Source organism: Salvelinus fontinalis, chromosome 9 (assembly GCF_029448725.1).
Source record: "Salvelinus fontinalis isolate EN_2023a chromosome 9, ASM2944872v1, whole genome shotgun sequence".
Taxonomy (NCBI): Eukaryota; Metazoa; Chordata; class Actinopteri; order Salmoniformes; family Salmonidae; genus Salvelinus; species Salvelinus fontinalis.
The window spans coordinates 54974613-54988513 of NC_074673.1; the positions used below are offsets into that span (position 1 = coordinate 54974613).

The following is a 13901-nucleotide window of genomic DNA, read 5'->3' on the forward strand; positions in this document are numbered from 1 at the left end:
ATTAATGGGGATGTCAAGGGGGAGGGCCATCAAAGCCTCAAGTGTTATTGTCCGGACTAGAATGGCATCAATACAACATGAGCCCTAAGGTGGTTAGCGCAGAAGACTCTCGTATACAGTATACCTGGAGGACCAGGTTAAGAACATTCAGGGCACCAATATTGATCATTGTTACTGATTTGATGCAGAGTGCCCATACCTGGTTTCTCAGGAAGTTAACAGTCCCTAGATAAAAGGTAAGGACAGATAGCTACATGACTGTAGCCTTAAAGGATAAATAAAAGCATACATTCACTAAGATGAAGCACTTACTATCGTTCTGGCTCGGACAAGGCTTACTTGTCCAAGGCTTACTCGGAAGGGTTACTTACTACTTTTTAGCAAAATAAATGTAATCTTCTATTAAAGTTGTATTTAGCAAAAGTGTGAGAATGCCTACATGGGAGTTATCCCTCACTGTCTTCCCACAGGTGACATGGCCGCAATATTCACCACTGTCTTCTGACAGATGATGTCAATTGTAACGCTACACATTAAATTAACAACCAGTGCATACGAAGTCATTGCGTTATCTCACATACGATAATGAAATACCCCCCCCCCCAGTCATTTTACATGATTGATTTGACCTAATGGACAAAGTTCACAGCTGACTGATTCCAGCATACCTAAATACATCAATATGAATGGCAGAAAATTAGTGGTTAAAAACTAAAAGCCTGAAAATCATGCTGTACTTATTTGAGAGTAGTCCTGTATAAAAACTGCTGTCAATGTTTCAGTTATTGCTTCAAATTCTTGGTTTGAAGAAATCTTGGCGAAGGATTACTAGGATTAGATTTAGGGAAAGTAGTGGTGTAATATGGCGGCATTGTAACGGCTTTCGTCCTCTTCGTCTGAGGAGGAGTAGGAAATGTCGGACCAATGTGCAGCGTGGTACGTATCCATAATAACTTTTAATGAGAATGAATACAAAATACAAAAAGAACAAGAGAATCAAAATGAAAACCGAAACAGTCCCGAATGGTGAAAACACTAAAACGGAAAACAATTACCCACAACCCATAGTGGGAAAACAGGCTACCTAAGTATGGTTCTCAATCAGAGACAACGATCGACACCTGCCTCTGATTGAGAACCATACCAGGCCAAACACATAGAAATATAACGTATAGAACAAAACATAGAAAAACAACATAGAATCCCCACCCCAACTCACGCCCTGACCAAACTAAAATAAAGACATAAAAAAGGAACTAAGGTTAGAACGTGACAGGCATGAGGTAAACGATAAGAGAGAACTGCTATAGCAACGGAATTTGAAATCGTTATCCAACACAGTAATAATGTTTTCAGAGCAAACATATAGCAGAGACATAAACTGGAGTGAGTAAGCGTTTTTAGAATATATTGGTCAAACTTTAGCATGCAGATTGAATAAATCATTATGTTGGGCTACCAACTTTGGGACATGACTTATTGGATGCTGTAAGGGTCAGTAATGGATTTCAGATAGAAATCCAGTAAGGCTTGCCATCTGATTTGACTGACATTTACACCAAAATCAATTTTATGGTTATCATAGATCAGATATAGCACCTGTGAGTATCCCAGGGTCGTTTTTTGAAGTCATTCTTGATTGTTAAATTGACAAATGGTGGGTGGGTTCAGGATAATAGAGTTGGCTACTGTGTCTATAAGTGAAATAACGATGCCACATGCCACTGACAAGGACTGGCATAAGGTCGACTTACAATGTTCCCTGTTAGTCATTGAGGAGATGATATGTTCGGTGGGGTGCCAGGGGCATGAGCGTTGTGGCTAATTCTGTCGCCTGTCAGGTGGCTTGTGGGGTAGCTAATCCTGTTGAAAATATCAATGTTTTTGGCCTTGGGATCGAGAGAGGGGCAACAAGGATGCCACTGGCCCTAAGGAGTCAGTCATCCATGTGCACAAGGAGATAGCCTAATCTTGCAACAGGCGCTGGAGAGAAATTCCTCAGCTATTGGTGGCAAAGACTCATGCTAAGGGAAACAATTTGTAACATGCACGCGAACACGAGCGACCAAGACGAAAAACGTTTTGGGGGTCGTTTCTGTTTATTCTGTAATTCACTTATGCATACAGTTATAGTTTGTTTCTTATCGTCTCTTCTTGCCCTTGAAATTGCTCTCTGTTCCTAGGCATGCTTCTAGTGTCTTTGCACTGGACCCCTATCATCAATCGAATTTGGCTTTCCATTTTGTTTATTTTTTCCCCTTGCAAGGACTTTGGGCATATATTGCCCTCCCATTATCCCCCCTCCCTCACCACAATTCCTCTCCTTTGCAGTTCCTTGGTGCTGTCACTTTTCACAATGACCAGATATGCCATCTCCTCCACTTCTCTACACTGACACCTCTCCTGAGGGTGGGTGTCTGAAGAACTGTCCACCCAACCCACCCCACTCCATCCCAGTCGTTTACTCATCTTTTCCTTACATTGTCAGAATAATCCTCCATGTGCCACCAATCCCCCATCAATTCTACCCAGGATTAGACACTTTTCTACATGTGACTGGAGAGAGAATCCTCAGTGGTCCTGTCAATGTGACGGTGGTGCAGGAATAATTACAGACAGACTGATAAATGATAATAGCCCATGATAATGATACTTGATCGTGGTAATATATCATTATCAATAGATGATAATAGGGCCAATTCATTCCCTTATCCAGCGTTACTGCAAAATGCCAGCAGCCATTTGCCTCCCAATGGTTGGGAATTTCTTTCTTTGCTGCTGCACCATTCAAACAGATATTTTCATGTAGTAGAAGGGAAAGGGGGGCACCAAGATTACTGTTATTACTGGAACTTTATGACAAGCCTTAGAATTATTTGAAACTAAGTAATTAAAGCTTTCATCAGTAAAGCAATGACTAAAATTCTATTGAAAAGCTCCAAAATATCATACATTTTACATACATGAAAGGCCATGTATGTCAAATGAATGTCTTGCTACTAATGTTTCCTGCCGTTTGTTGCCATACCTATAATTTCATATACTGACGATATCGTATTTATCTCAAGGGTGGGCTTTCAGCAACTATTTTTGTATTCTTGTAGGCTATATGGAGGGGCATGTAAGTCAATCAAATATATAAAAAAGACAATTCAGTCCAAGCAACAGCCAGCTCTGGAGAGGCGGCATCAAGAGAGCTGCTAATAGGAGTCAGTCAGTCAAAAGGAAAAGTGTAAGCTAGTGTGTAATTACACACAGTGACTGAGTGCATCGGACAATTACCAGCTCTAATGCTTCATAAATCCACATCAAGGATCTCTCAATCAATATCTAATTCATCACTCTTAGCATTGACTCGTTTATTAATTACTCCAGTCATGGACACTGTCTCAACAGCCACTATGAGAGGATTGAATTATTTTGGCGGATGGGGGATGGTTTTGGAGGAGGTGATGTTGATATGACAATATATGTATGAAAGCTAAAAAGGCCTGTTTTTAGTGTGTACAGCCTAATCTCGTTTGGTTACAGCATGTCACAGCTCCTCTCTTGCCTTATTGTGTATTATTTACAGTTTGTAATTTTCTACGGCTGACTGAATGTTTAAATTAATTCATAACTTCATAGCATCTCAATTAACATGTTTGTGTGTTCAGTTCACAGTCCAAGATTTGTGTGAACACACATTTTACACATAAGATTGGGCTTTTCAGCCTTTTTGTTCCTGATCCAACTCTGGCCAAGATAATGTATCATCAATAAACACAACATTAACACATCACAGCTGCTTGCAAACAATCTGCAACATAAACACATAAATATCTATTCAAATTGATTTTGCCAGTAATGAGGGAGATGAAAAGTGAGATGTCTGGTTTGGGCAGAACAAAATCTCCCCATTTCTGCCAGCACCTCAACCACATAAATCACACTGCAGATGTGAATACTTTGCTTTGGATCCATTTGAAAGGCTTTCCTTTCTCCTACGACAATATCAAAGCAAAAATATTCCCCTTTTGATTTCCATGTAGTCACCAACTCCGCAATGCAGCGTGTATGTATGTTGCATTCAGATTGAGGGCATTTGCTAAGGCATTCCTACGGTCCTTTCCAAACTGTGGGTTTGTCAGCTTGGCTTTGCTGATTTTGTGTTGACTGGAATAAGAAGATGTGACATCTTAGCCAATTAGTCCCAGCTGCAAATGCTATAGCAGGAAACTTTTGTTGGGCTCTTGCTTTAGTTCTTATGGGTCAAACTCTCCAAATATTGACATCCCAACCATCTGCTGCCAAAAAGGATTTCAGCTCATTATGAGATGGTGGTTCATTCAGGGATGCAGTCATGTTTATCAAAGGAACACACTTAATTCAACAAGACATGCAGTGCCTTCAAAAAGTATTCTTACCCTTGACTTATTTCACATCTTGTTGTGCTACAGCCTGAATTCAAAATGGATTAGGTTGATGTTACCCATCTACACACAATAGCTCATGATGAAAAAGTGAAAACATGTCAACAGAAGTCAGAAATAGCATTATAAATATTCACTTACCTTTGATGATCTTCATCAGAATGCACTCCCAGGAATCCCAGTTCCACAATAAATGTTTGATTTGTTCCATAAAGTCCATAATTTATGTCCAAATTACTCCTTTTGGTTCGCGCATTCCGTACACAATCTAAACTCACGACGCGCGGGCAGGTCCAGGCAAAAGTTCAGACGAAAAGTCATATTACAGTCCGTAGAAACATGTCAAACGAAGTATAGAATCAATCTTTAGGATGTTTTTAACATAAATCTTCAATAATGTTCCAAACGGAGAATTCCTTTGTCTTCAGAAAAGCAATGGAACAGAGCTCGCTCTCACGTGAACGAGCGTCACGAGCTCCTGGCATTCTGCCAGAGCCCTGACTCATTCGGCCCCACTTCACAGTAGAAGCATCAGTCAAGTTTCTAAAGACTGTTGACATCTAGTAGAAGCCTTAGGAAGTGCAAATGACCCCATAGACACTGTGTATTCGATAGGCCAAGAGTTGAAAACCTACAAACCTCAGATTTCCAACTTCCTGTTTGGATTTCTTCTCAGGTTTTTGCCTGCCATATGAGTTCTGTTATACTATCAGACATCATTGAAACAGTTTTAGAAACTTCAGAATGTTTTATATCCAATACTAATAATAATATGCGTATATTAGCAACTATGACTATTTCACTAACCTTCATAAACTTCATCAGATGGCAGTCAAATAACATCATATTACACAATACATATATGGTTTGTTCGAAAATGTGCATATTTAGAGCTGAAATCCGTGGTTATACATTGTGAAAATGTAGCAACTATTTTCCAGAATCTCCGGATATATTTCTGACACTCACCTATTCTGACCAAATAACTATTCATAAACTTTACTAAAAAATACATGTTGTATAGGAAATGATAGATACACTAGTTCTTAATGCAATCGCTGTGTTAGAATTCTAAAAATAACTTCAGTACGACATGCAGCTTACGTTATAGCGAGAGAGCGCCCAAAATCAAGGCGGAAAACACAACAACACATTTTCGACAGAAATAGGAAATAACATCATAAATGGGTCCTACTTTTGTTGAGCTTCCATCAGAATCTTGCACAAGGGGTCCTTTGTCCAGAACAATCGTTGTTTGGTTTTAGAATGTCCTTTTTCCCTCTCGAATTAGCAAGCAAAACTAGCCAAGTGGCGCGAAGCTGTCCACCGTGAACAAACGCAGAGAACGGAACACGCCAAAACTTTTGAAAAAAAATTCAATACTCTGATAAAACTATATTTAAAAAACATACTTTACGATGATATTATCACATTTATCAAATAAAATCAAAGCCGGAGATATTAGACGTCTATAACGAATGCTTTTCAGAAGCCAATACTGATGACCTTTCTGCGCCTTCCTGAACAAAGGAATTTGGGGTCATGTCATTCCAAGCTCTCTCTTTTGACCATAGATATACCTAGAAACCCCATTTCACCTCTCACAGCCTATTGACATCTAGTGGAAGGCGTATGAAGTGCATGTATACTAATAGATTTCAAGCAAATTTAAAGGGAGGCCCTGGACAGAGCCTCGATTTCAGATTTTTCACTTTCTGACAGGAAGTTTGCTGCAAAATGAGTTCTGTTTTACTCACAGATATAATTCAAACGGTTTTAGAAACTTGAGAGTGTTTTCTATCCAATACTAATAATAATATGCATATTGTACAAGCAAGAATAGAGTACAAGGCCGTTTAAATTGGGCACAATTTTTTCCCAAGGTGAAAATAGCGCCCTCTATCCTCAACAGGTTAACACTGTTTTGGTTACTACATGATTCCATATGTGCTATTTCATAGTTTAGATGTCTTCACTATTATTCTATGATGTAGAAAATCGTAAAAATAAACCCTGGAATGAGTAGGGGTGTCCAAACTTTTGACTGCTACTGTAGATATCCTGCAATGTCCTGGCAGACAGGAACATCGTTGAGACAACCGTATCTTCACGCTGCTAGCGTGATTGTACAATCGGCAAAACACAAAGCCCACAACAATTGCTTCAAAACACAACCTCATTCATTGTTTTATCAGACAGCAGGCTCAATCAACCAATGACATCATTGGTTGAACTCTCCCGCTGCGAAAATTCTATTCCGCAGTATGAAGTACTTTAATTAAACATCAATGACTAAGTCATTACAATAGGGTTCATCAGGGTTTTCGGTGAGCATTTCTTCATTTCCCTTTTCCGTCTGAAAGGACAAATTAACTGGGGTTTCTCTGGTCTCCAAAACTTCGACATATCTCTGACATTTCCAAATCTGATCCCCTCCCTCCTACATAGAGGAAAATGAAACAGAACGTTGTCATTATTGGTATGATGTACAACTGTGAGGTATAGGGGCAGAGCTGAAATTATGAATTTGTGCCTTCACTAAAACTGACTTAATCATGAGAATGTATGATAATCGGTGGATTTGTGTGACATGGTAGACTTTTTTGTCTTGTATTTGAAAAGATGGTTGTGTATTGAAATTCTTCTGATCAGCATTGGCAACCACGGAGCCATTACCGCTCGTGTGTTGCTACCTCTGTTGGCATAACAACATTGCCTGATGTTTCATAGGGAATAGTTGATTATCTATGCAAATGTTGTCTGCTGTTTTTTTCAGGGTAAAATTTGACCATAAAGACCAGGACTTTCAAGTGTTGAGGAACTGTCTCAGGAACAACTCTGTTGTAATGGCTCAGTGAGGGTATTCTGGATAAGAGCGTCTGCTAAATGACGTAAATGTAAATGTAAATATTCTGACAGTCTCCCAATGTATCATTGTGTTCAATGATCAGATATTCATGAAATATAACACAATGATAACCAACAAAGATATGAGTTGTGACTAGACTGGCAATAACCAGTTTGTGTACTATGAACCAGTGGATGCAAATACTGTATATTTCATTCTGTTGAATTAAGTATGCATCTTTCATGATGGACAACCTTAAAATGTGTAATAACTTATACAACTTTCCTGGGTATGAGAGTATGTGTTCTTTCGATAACTCGTATTTCACTTTCTGTCTTGCCATCAATACACCAGCCTGTACTGAGGTTTGTAATGGGTTGTTTTCTGTTGCAGGTGTATGGTCTGTTGAGCAGGGATGCAGCGAGGGAATGTGGTTTAAGGGGAGACAGAGCCAACCTCACACCAGCAGCCTTCTGCCCTCCTCACAGTGACAAGGTCCCAGTTGGAATCAACAGGCCAACATTTACTGCCTGTAAGTATATGGAATTTCACCTATACCAATACATCTGTTATGATAAAGCTATGTTTTTCTGATTTAAAACTGCAGATTGTTTTCGCCTGCATGTGTATCAATCCTATATGTTTGATAGCCAAATAGATTACGTTTCAGAGAAGTTTATTCTTCTTACCTGATAGATCTCTTTTGTCAAACGTTGTGAAATGGATGATACTTCTGAGGTGAATATATTACCCTTCCTCAATCAAAATAGATATAACTAGATTATAGTGTCACCATATGGCTGTATGCAGGAATACCACCCTGTACCCATCTGCTAGCTGGCCCATGAAAGCTAAGCAGGGCTGCATGGAGTTGGCTTATAGGTGTGTGGATGGTAAACCACCTCAGAATATCAGGTAGCATTGGTATTGGAGGGGCCAGTAGGGGCTACTCATTGTCCCGCTAAGGGATTTGTCTCATGGCGGACAAGCTAGAAGGTCTTGACTAACTGTGGACATTAAAGATTAATTGGCACTTGTCCCATGAGCAGAGATATTATTGGCTGAATTCCTGACCCAGCCCTGCTTCAGATGGACTAATTCAACACTCCACTGCAACCCCCCTAGGTAGTTGCTGTGTTTAATCTTAAAACATAGTTATTTCCTCTCATAGTCAAGTTCTGATGCTTCATATCTCATTTCAAAATGGGTCAATATGTGTTGGTGTGGTGATGATGCTCTGCAAACCTGTGTACATGTATACACAACAATGCTGTGTCTTGGCACATCTGTCTTTAAGGGTTTTCTGGCTGATATCCAGCACAGAGCTTGATTAATGGCTTGTCAATAAGGAAATACTTTCCAGCACCACAATCCACTCCTTTTAAGCATAATGGCAAATTGGCAATTTGAAAAGCATTAGACCCAGCAAAGCTTTTCAACAGAGCATGAATTTAAAATTAATTCAGTTATTTTACACATGCTTGTGCGTACACTGCCTTTGTTTATGAAGTTAAACTGCAGGAAGTATTTGTGCTCCTGGGATGTCACCTGGGTAAAGATACATATTAGCAATTAAAACATCTGTTCAAAACAGCAACACACATCCGTTCAAACTCATTTCTCACTCTGTGTATGACAACTGAGGTTGTCATTTAAATGGTCGCCAATAGCGGGGACAGATGTTACTGCTGACCTCAGTAATGTGTCCACGCCCACTCACCCATGGTGGAGGCCTCATCATCACCACTGCCAACTCTATCATTCCATTACGCACACTCATCTGTCTGGGAGCCCACTTTGATAACATGTGAGAATCATTACCTGGTGATCTATTGCATCTTGTCTGTGCGATTAAAAACATTTCTAATACACATTCTGATCCATTGTTTTCACACACCTTATTAGAAGGTGATGAACACATTCTCTCTGTTCATACAAGCTGTGGTGGGCCGCATCTGTATACGCTGATATTTCACCATTTCTTAGACGTCATTGCTATTTACCTTCCCACTGGGCACACACTAGTTGAATTAACGCTGTTTTAATGTGAATTTGTCAACTTATTGTGACGTGGAATCAACATGGAAAATCCATTGGATTTGAAAAAAAGTCATCAACCAGTAATGATTTCAAATAATTTCAACCAGCATTGTAAACATTTAAATTAGGGTAAAACTTCAACTTAAATACATTGACTTAACCTGATTAACAGGTTGTTACATCAATCTAATTTGAACATAATCTTCAGAGCTATGTGAAGAGTGTAATTTCAAAACACTATATATCCATTTCCAGACATATTGGTAATTAGCTTTTTATTTTTGTAAGAACTTATGAAAAAGATTGGTGTCTAATCATAGCATGGCGTTGTTCAATGACAGACATGTATTTAAAAAAAAATATATATATTACTTGATGGTCTCGTTTCAGAGTGTTTAAAAAAAATGCTATACAGTGCATTCGGAAAGTATTCAGAACTATTCCTTTTTCCACATTTTACTACGTTACAGCCTTATTCTAAAATTTCTTAAATTATATTTTTCCCTCATCAATCTACATACAATACCCCATAACGACAATGCAAAAACACATTTTTAGAATTTTGTGCAAATGTATTCAAAATTAAAAACTGAAATACCTTTACATATTCAGACCCTTTTCAATGAGACTTGAAATTGAGCTCAGGTGCATCCTCTTTCCATTGAGCATCTACAACTTGATTGGAGTCCACCTTTGGTAAATTCAATTGATTAGATATGATTTGGAAAGGCACACACACCTGTCGATATAAGGTCCCACAGTTGACAGTGCATGCCAGTGCAATAACCAAGCCATGAGGTTGAATGAATTGTCTGTAGCGCTCTGGATTATGTCGAGGAACAGATCTGGGGAAAGGTACCAAAACACTTCTGCAGCATTGAAGTACCCAAGAACACAGTGGCCTTCATCATTTTTAAATTGAAGAAGTTTGGAACCACCAAGACTCTTCCTGCCTGGCCAAATGTGAAAGAAGGGCCTTGGTCAGGGAGGTGACCAAGAACCCAATTGTCACTCGGACAGAGCTCCAGAGTTCCACTGTGGAGATGTGAGAACCTTCCAGAAGGCAGCCATCTCTGCAGCACTCCACCAATCAGGCCTTTATGGTAGAGTGGCCAGACGGAAGCTACTCCTCAGTAAAATGCACATGACAGACCGCTTGGAGTTTGCCAAAAGGCACCTAAAGGTCTCAGACCATGAGAACACAAGAAACCTCGCGCCATCCCTACGGTGAAGCATGGTGGTGGCAGCATAATGCTGTGGGGATGTTTGTCAGCGACAGCCACTGGGAGACTAGGCAGGAACAAGGGACGATGAACAGTAAGATCCTTGATGAAAACCTCTAGAGCTCTCGGGAACTCAGACCGGGATGAAGGTTCACCTTCCAACAGGACAATGACTCTAAGCACACAGCCAAGACAACGCAGGAGTAGCTTCGGGACAAGTCTCTGAATGTCCTTGAGTGGCCCAGCCAGAGCCCTGAACCCGATCTAACATCTCCGGAGAGATCTGAAAATAGCTGTACTGTGATGCTCCCCATCTAACCTGACAGAGCTTGAAAGGATCTGCAGAGAAGAATGGGAGAAACTCCCCAAGGACAGGGGTGCCAACAATGTAGCATCATACCCAGGAAGAATCGATGCTGTAATCGCTGCCAAAAGTGCTTCAACAAAATACTGAATGGTAGTAAATGGTCTAAATACTTACAGCATGTTAATGTGATATTTCAGTTTTTTGCAAACATTTCTCAAAACATCTTTTTGCTTTTGAATTTTTGGGTATTGTGTGTAGATTGATGAGGGAAAAAAAACATTGAATCCGTTTTAGAAGAAGGCTGTAACGCAACAAAATGTGGAAAAAGTCAAGGGCTCTGAATACATTCCGAATGCACTGTACAGTATATCCGCCTCACTCTCAGAGAAATAAGTAGTACTTCTAGGTTTTACAAATCAAATGTAACGAATAACTACATGTTTAGCTCTCTGTGGTCTGAACGGGGGATTTTAGAAGCTATAACTCAGCCTCTACAATGGTCATTAGCTATGTGTTCACACTGAGGCATTTCACTCTATCCTGCTACTTAGCATTCATCTCTTTGAGACTGTACTGAACGTGCAGTTTTATACAAGGCAACATGTCCATATTGCAAAGGTCAAGCCATAAGACAGACTGCAGAGGCTTCAGAACACAGTGTTTTCCCCTCCCAGTAGAGCCTATAATACAGCAATACTGTAATTCTGCAAATGTATAGACTCAATAACTGATTATAGGAGAAGGTCCAATATGAAACGGAATATAGACTATGAACTGTATAGCTTGTCCCCTCTTGTATTGTAACGACGGAGCAGACCAGGGAGTTTTTGCTCACTGCATCAGCCACTGACTGAAATGTTATGTTCAAAGTGGTCGATTGAATTGTAAGTGATATAAACATGGACATTTCTCTATTTCCCTACCCTCTGGTGGTGAGAGAAAGAAATGTAATGTAAAAAAAAAACCTGCATAGCGGATTGGGAGTGTCATTTGTCTTTAGTCATGTGGAATGCCGTCCATCAGTTTTACTGCACATTGGCTGCCTCTCAACGCAACAGTGATGAGGGATGGCCAAAGTGCCTCCGGATAGCTCTGGCAGGGATGATGAAAATGTGAAAACACCAAGTTACACAGGAAATTGGCCGTTTGGATGCAATTGACACGAAAGGCGGCGCGGAGAGGGTTTTTAGAAATGACACAAGCTTAACGGTTCAAAGTGGTGTCTGTTGTAAGGGTTGCAAGATAGTAATGGTCCATTGGGCTTATTGCTGAAGTATTCTCCCTTTATAACCTTATCACTGCAGTTTTTTTTCAAACCACTCTAATCTCTATAGACGTAATTAGGCCAAAGAACCGAGATACCAAAAAGCCTTGAATGAAAAAGCCAGCATAATACCCCAATTGTGCGAGAAGAGAAAACCTATCTACCCTAACGACCCACTGGGCACACACTGGTTGAATCAACGTAATTGTGACGGGGAATCAATGTGGAAAATATAATGGATTTGAAAAAATTAATCAACCTTTCATTTCATTTTAACCAGTGTTGTAAACATTCAAATAAATAAAACTTTAACTTAAATACCTGACTTAACCGGATTAACAGACTGTTACATCAACCTAATTTCAACATAATCATCAGAACTATGTATACATTGAAATTGTGTTGTTTCCATGTGTAATTTCCAATCTTCTTCCTATGCTGAATATACAAAGCATTAAGAACACCTGCTCTTTCCATGACCTAGACTGCCTAGGTGAATCCAGGTGAAAGCTATGATCCTTTATTGATGTAACTTGTTAAATCCACTTCAAATCAGTGTAGATAAAGGGGAAGAGACAGGTTAAAGAAAGCCTTGAGACAATTGAGACAAGGATTGTGTATGTGTGCCATTCCTGTGGTGAGTGGGCAAGACCAACGATTTAAGTGCCTTTGAACGAGGTATGGTAGTATGTGGCAGGCGCACCAGTTTGTGTCAAGAACTGCAACGATCCTGGATATTTCGTGCTCAACAGTTTCCCGTTTGTATCAAGAATGTATCAAGAATCCAGCCAACTTGACACAACTGTGGGAAGCATTGGAGCCAACATGGGCCATCATCCCTGTGGATGGGGGGGTACTCAATATTATAAAGGTGTTACTAGTGTATGGTGGTTGAAATTATGTAAAATGTTATATTTGATTCAACTTTTTTTCAATGTTGATATTAAAATGGTATTTTTCAATCAACATCAATGCTTCAATGTCAAGCCATCAACCAAAATTAAGAGGTACACTACGGTGCAAAAGTTTGGGGTCACTTAGAAATGTCCTTTGAAAGAAAATCACATTTTAATGGAGAAAAATGTGATAGAGTGTAGACATTGTTAATGTTGTAAATGACTATTGTAGCTGAAAATTGATTTTTTAAATGGAATATCTACATAGGCGTACAGAGGCCCATTATCAGCAACCATCACTCCTGTGTTCTAATGGCACGTTGTGTTAGCTAATCCAAGTTTATCATTTAAAAGGCTAATTGATCCTTAGAGAACCCTTTTGCAATTATGTTAAAACAGCTGAAAACTGTTGTCCTGATTAAAGAAGCAAAAAAACTGGCCTTCTTTAAACTAGTTGAGTATCTGGAGCATCAGCATTTGTGGGTTCGATTACAGGCTCAAAATGTCTAGAAAATGTCAACAGTGAAGAGGTGACTCCGGGATGCTGGCCTTCTAGGCAGAGTTGCAAAGAAAAAGCCAGGACTGGCCAATAAAAGATTAAGATGGGCAAAAGAACACAGACACTGGACAGAGGAACTCTGCCTAGAAGGCCAGCATCCCGGAGTCCCCTCTTCACTGTTGACGTTGAGACTGGTGTTTTGTGGGTACTATTTAATGAAGCTGCCAGTTTAGGACTTGTGGGGTGTCTGTTTCTCAAACTAGACACTCTAATGTACTTGTTCTCTTGCTCAGATGTGCACCGGGGCCACTCCTCTTTCTATTCTGGTTAGAGCCAGTTTTGCTGTTCTGTGAAGGGAGTAGTACACAGCGTTGTACGAGATCTTCAGTTTCTTGGCAATTTCTCGCATGGA

General features: G+C 39.8%; 1 protein-coding gene across 1 annotated transcript in view; it reads left to right on the plus strand.

Annotated features, from left to right (window-relative positions):
* lingo1a (leucine rich repeat and Ig domain containing 1a) overlaps positions 1-13901 on the plus strand; it is a 259525-nt gene that overhangs the window by 116760 nt on the left and 128864 nt on the right. The window contains exon 2 of the mRNA XM_055934911.1: positions 7654-7792. The gene's annotated coding sequence lies outside the window, so the exon portion shown is untranslated. The remainder of the gene's footprint in view (positions 1-7653; positions 7793-13901) is intronic.